Source organism: Sesamum indicum, linkage group LG6, assembly GCF_000512975.1.
Source record: "Sesamum indicum cultivar Zhongzhi No. 13 linkage group LG6, S_indicum_v1.0, whole genome shotgun sequence".
In the NCBI taxonomy this organism is placed as follows: Eukaryota; Viridiplantae; Streptophyta; class Magnoliopsida; order Lamiales; family Pedaliaceae; genus Sesamum; species Sesamum indicum.
This window is the reverse complement of record NC_026150.1, coordinates 23,262,328-23,268,220: the sequence shown is the minus strand read 5'-3', so window position 1 is coordinate 23,268,220 and position 5,893 is coordinate 23,262,328. Positions and strand designations below refer to the sequence as shown.

General features: G+C 35.7%; 2 pseudogenes; both read right to left on the bottom strand.

The window, feature by feature from the left end:
• The window catches only part of LOC105165600, a 5,110-nt pseudogene extending 352 nt beyond the window's left edge, over positions 1 to 4,758 (bottom strand).
• The window catches only part of LOC105165598, a 6,879-nt pseudogene continuing 6,395 nt past the window's right edge, over positions 5,410 to 5,893 (bottom strand).

Here is a 5,893-nt window from a genome sequence, read left to right as displayed (position 1 = left end):
AACTCCTTTGCATCGTCGCCCCATATTTTTCTGTCGTGGTGCAGTAGGATTGCCGGCAGTATGAGCTGCACTCCGGCCGGTAACGTTATCTTGCCCAGTGTTGTTTCCTTGTGAACAGCTCGACCGAGCATGAAGCCTGGTGGATATAGTCTTAGGACCTCGTGAAGAATCATCGTTACCTGCATGCAGGATATATATCAGAGGGCTCAAAAGTGGACTAAGAGGGTGTTTCAGTAAGGTTATAAAACTCTTTAAAACCTCTAATAAGATATTGCAAGCTTATTAAAAGTAGCAACATTGTAAAATTAAAAGATAAGATGGTTACGAGCTTATGAACTCTTTCTAGAAATGTAAGAATTTACTAACATCTTATAAACTCTATTATTCATTTTATGCAAATGCTCTAAAATTTTATTTATGAATAAGATCTGACGTCTGCTAAGTTTTAAAAATATTTTGCAAGATCTTTCTAAATAAATTTAGCCTCTAAGTTTCAAGAATATGCAAAATATACTTAAAGCTGAAGATGTGAGCAATACTTACAATTTTCAGGCGATCTAAATCTTGAAAATCCGGTTGTCTACTTCCGATAACATGCAGCACCTCATCTCTAGCGCGAGCCTGCCAGTCTGTATGCTTGCTCAACAGAATCATCGTCCACACTAGCACGACCGACGTCGTCTCCTGCCCAGCAAAGTAAAAGAGCTTGCACTCTTCAACAACGTCCTGCAAGCTCATTCCAAATTTATTTCCATGCTGCTGTATTTCCTTGAGATTTGACTGTAGCAGTATATCCAACAAGTCATCCCTGCTAGCTTCCCCTGCTTCTATTGCCTTCATTCTTTCATCGATGATGCCAAGCACCCGCGAGTCAACTTCCTTCCGAATGTGCTTCATCCTTGTGTTAGCTTTTGTGGGCAAAAACCTGCAGAAGTAATGTAAACAAGCTGAGGCAAAAAGCCCTTGAGGGTGTTTGGAGTGGCTTCTGTTTTTGTGGTGGGAATTAATTACAGAGAACGTTGTAAGTGTGGCTACTGTGACAGTTGGGAGTGTTTGAAAATAATTTAAAAAAAACAAATGAAAAAAAAAAACTGAAGTTGGAGTATTTGGTAATTTTGGTCCCATTATTTTTTTATTCAACATATTACATCCCATAAGTTCAAAAAATTTGTAATTCTAGTCTAAAGATTTGATGCCATTAAACTTCTTATGGAAACAATTCGTGCACAGTACAAGCTTCGTTAAGTCTTGAGGGACAAAAATTGCAAAAATTTTGGATTTATGGGATGTAATATGCAGGTGAATTCAAAAAAATGAGATCACAATCGCAAATGAGGTTAATTTGTGGGACGTAAAATATAATTTTTTCCGTAATTTTCTAATGAAGTTGGTGGAGAGAAACTTACAGCGTTTTAATTTAAATGAGTTTAGTTTAAGCTAAATAGTTCTAGAGTAGCATAAAGTGTAAATAAAAAACGTTCTTTTCAGCTAATTTATCTTTGATAAACACTCAAATTAAGTTATTGCAAACACGCTTTGAACATGTATGATCAACAATGACGAGATCCAAGAGGACGAATGGTTATACCTCCATCCAGGGATGTGAGCCAACAGAAACGACTTTCCGAGGATCGTGGTTTGTTCTTTCTGAAGTTCAAATATCTTTCTTCCTTCTTCATAGCTACTGCCGAATGCAGTACGCGAAATGGCATCACTCGTCAAGGTCTGAAGATACGGCCACACGTCCAACTCACACCATCCATCGCTTGCTACAATCTTTTCCCATTTGCTCAACATGTCGCAAGAACTCAAATAGAAGGACGGAATCATATGCTGTGTGAAGCAAAAAGTGTCAAACTCTGTTGCTGCCAAATTTCAGGAACTATGAACGAAGGTAAAGCGTGTGAAGATGCAGAAACAAGAACTTAAACGGAAGAACTCGTCACAAGATTTACGTGGTTCAGATATTGGATTCATTTTACTTACACATCGAAGAAGTTTTATTACTAGGAGAAATATTATTATTACAGTAGACGAACACTCATCAATTTATGAAGAAAAATTCATTGTCAATGATTTTACTTCATTTTCCACTTATTCTTCTTTATCCTCTCAAACCCGCAAAAATATAATGCATCATGCAATATCAGACACATGTTGGACACAATATTTACCTATATACTGAAAACATTAAATAAGGAAGAAAAAAAAATCCGATATGATATAGACACGACACTTACACAACTGATGGCATGTATGAGCTGCCTCGAGTTTTGTTACTAGGAGAATAGTACAAATTGTAATAGATGTCCACCCATCAACTATTTAACTGGCAAACACGTAAAACATGATAAAATTACCAGAAAACATCCCTAAGATAACAACATATATAGGTTTTGGTCAAAGAACTCAAGTGTATCAATTCGATATTCCTTTTCCGCTAGTTGTTCGCAATCTTTTACTTTTAAATATCATACATATCATTACGAAAAACCATGTTCCTTCTAGCAAAAATGCCCCATTTTTCCCCTTTTGCACAAAGGCCATCCAGTTGAAACCAAATCGTTAGCTGAAATTACATGAAGCAAAATAGAGCAAAGTGCAAAAGTTTACCTTTACTTTCTGTATGTGAAAAGCGGGATTGAGGAGCCTTCTGTGCTTGGCCCATTTATCAGTTTCATAGTTTGCTATTCCTCGAGCCAGCATCTGCCCTATCGGATTGTAAGGCTTCTGAAAAACGTTACTCTTTGACAGAATCTCTCTTACATTCTCAGTGTCCGAGATGAGTACTGCAGGACGAGGCCCAAGCCATACATAACAATTCTGACCTGAAAAGCTCCGAATTAATCAACTCTGCTTCTTCAGTTATTTATTCAAAATTCCAGCAAAATATAGGAATCATACAAGTCCAAAGCTGATATATAGCTTTACGCTGTCAAGAATCCATCCATGAATCAGGGAAATTGTATATAGATTTCTATAACTACAATGGGGGTGAATGAAAATTACCACTGAAATATTGGAAAATGGCAAAAAAAACCCCTAGAAAAGATAAAATGGCAAAAAGAGAAGCGTGCTGCAATATAAGGAAAGAGAAAGTGATAATATTTTTTAGCTTTTATATTTTAGTAATTAGGGGTTAAAGTGACCATTTACAAACCAAAATAGCTAAACCAGTCGCAAAATGGGCGAGTGCCCAGTGGAGGGAGGTAATATGCTTATTTATTAAAAGGTTGGGGAGTCTCTTTGCCCTTTTATTTTTTTAAGGGGTTTTTTTTTTGCCCTTTTCTAATATTTTAGGGGAGGTAATTTGCATTTATCCAAATTGAAATGTGTATATTTATATTGTACATAAAATTTATATAATACCTATGTCCGACTTAAATTTTCTAAAATCTTCATGTTTGCAGTTTTTGTATTGACGTGCCCATTTCAGTGTATTTGTCGTCCATATTTGCTTTCTCCACAATATTTTGGAGTTCTACATCGTAGAATATATGCCTCGCTCTCTAATTGGCAAAATTATAATATTGATTCTATAAGATTGGGTCATTTCAACTTTGATCTCGTATTTGGAATTTTATGTTTTGCCGCAAGTTCCATTAAGAATTGTACCAATGGTCCAAAGTTATAGCACATTAGGTCATTTATTCACTCCGCCTTTAGTCGCTAATTGATGATTCAAAAATCACCACATGAGCTTGATCACACACATGCAACAAATATCCAATTGCCCTAGCATTAAAAGAAAAGTTTCGAAGCCCTAAATCCTTTATTAATCCTCTCGAAAACTTTCCAAATTCTTTGAAAAATCATCAGCTAACAGCCAAATAAATACCACATAGGTTGTTGCGTTAGTTTATAACAGCGGAGTGCCAAAAAGGACCGAATTTGCTATCTTTTTGGACTAGTGGTTCAAATTTTAAAAGGGAGCCAAATTGAAATGATCCTTCTATAGGACCAACTTTGCAATTTTGCCCTCTCTAATTATATTTGATAATGTCTAACTTTTCTATCATAAAATGATATTCTATATTACATATGATACTTTACTAAGTAAATTACAACAGATTTTTTTGAAATTTACTATAATTATAAATACCTTTTAAAATTAAAAATCGTGTAACAAGTACCTAACAGATCATTCTACTATTGTAGGAGAGCCCATTACTGAGACATTATAAAAGAAATATATATACACATAAGATTAACGTATGAATACAATGGAAACTGAAGCCACCCAAATGTATATATACCAAGAAAATAAAAGAAATACTCGTGAAATCTGACAATTAAAAACAAAGACAAACGCACCATAGTTATTAACAATTTTATGGATGAAGGGAGCAATCCTAGGCACAAAATCATCCGAGAAATCGATGGGCTTGGAGTAGGCTTCTTTCGCCATCCCCGTCATTTCCATCACATCCCCAAGCAAAAATCTGTAGGGGTTTCCGACAAAACCTTGCTGTCTGAGGGATTTCTCTAGCTTCCTCGGCACAAACCACACCCAATTCAAGATTTTCCATGCGTATATTGTTAGCACAACAGTACAAGAAAGTGCCACTGCGCTGAGCAGTAACTCCATCACAATAAGCTTTCACAGTGCGTGTTCTGTGTGAAATGTGAGGCTGTATATTATCAGAGATTGAGAACTGAGAAGAGCTGAGTGCAAAGATTAGAGCCATCAATCAGTATATATGTAGATTGCTGCAGGACAGGTAAGAAAGAAAAGTATTTTATGGACATTTCTTTTCCTTCTGCCGTGTTGTTGGTGAGTAGACAAGAGGAGACGATGATTGGAAAATTTGGACTAGTATTTAGAGTAAATTTCGGGGAAAATTCTTATTAAAATTAGGTTTGGTTGAATTAAATCGGTCGCACAGTAAGTATGATATATTTGTCATGTGATTAGTCATTTTTATTGTATCGTACATATTTACATGATAAGTGTATTATATTTGCTATATATTAATTCAAGTTAATTTTGCTAGACCTGATTCAGGCCATAATAGTATGTTGTATTCGTATAACTTTAGTCTGTCTTCTCAATTAATAATAGGATTAATTATATTTACCATTCTTGAACTACATTCAGTGTCGCAAATACTCTTTTAATGTTCAAAATGTACAAAAAAAAGGTCCAGCTAATTTAAATTTTTTGGAGAAACTATTGAATTAATGTTTATGTGTCACTGATACAGTCTTTATGATTGTTGAAAATATCTATTACAATTTTCTGGATGTAAGCCTGCTAAACACTTAAATATATGTTTGAGCTATGTATATTCCAAAAAAAAAAAAATCAAACAAAATGCCTATTTGATTTTATTTATCATGGAAAAGACATCATTCTAGAAGACAGTCTATTCTATAAGAACCACTGATATGAAGCATTTATATGTATATATATGTATGGGCTGTAATCTTTGGCAAGTAACTGGAATGTTCCTTGTCCCTCCAACCGACACTTGACATATGAACCTTATCAAACATCACACGGAACCACCTCCAAATATATAATTAAGAAAAATTACTAGGAAAAAAAAAACTTATTATTATTCCGAACCCAAATTTCACATGCAACACATAAATGTTATCAGCACACAACGTCAAGCATCATGCCTACGTAAAAAGGAATTCACTCCCTAAATTCTACACCACAGATCCTACAGCTTGCGCAGCATCAAGTGTGCGCCATGCTGAGGCCGAAGACTTATCTCGCCATGAGGAGCATGAGAGTACGATGGGGAGAGCTCAAAAGAATAGCGTTGCAAGATCGTGGCCAGTGCCATTTTGGCTTCTGACATAGCAAAGTTCTGCGCAATACATATACGAGGTCCCCAGCCAAAGGGGAAGTACGAGAGCTCGCCCCGCGTTGCCTTTGTAACTC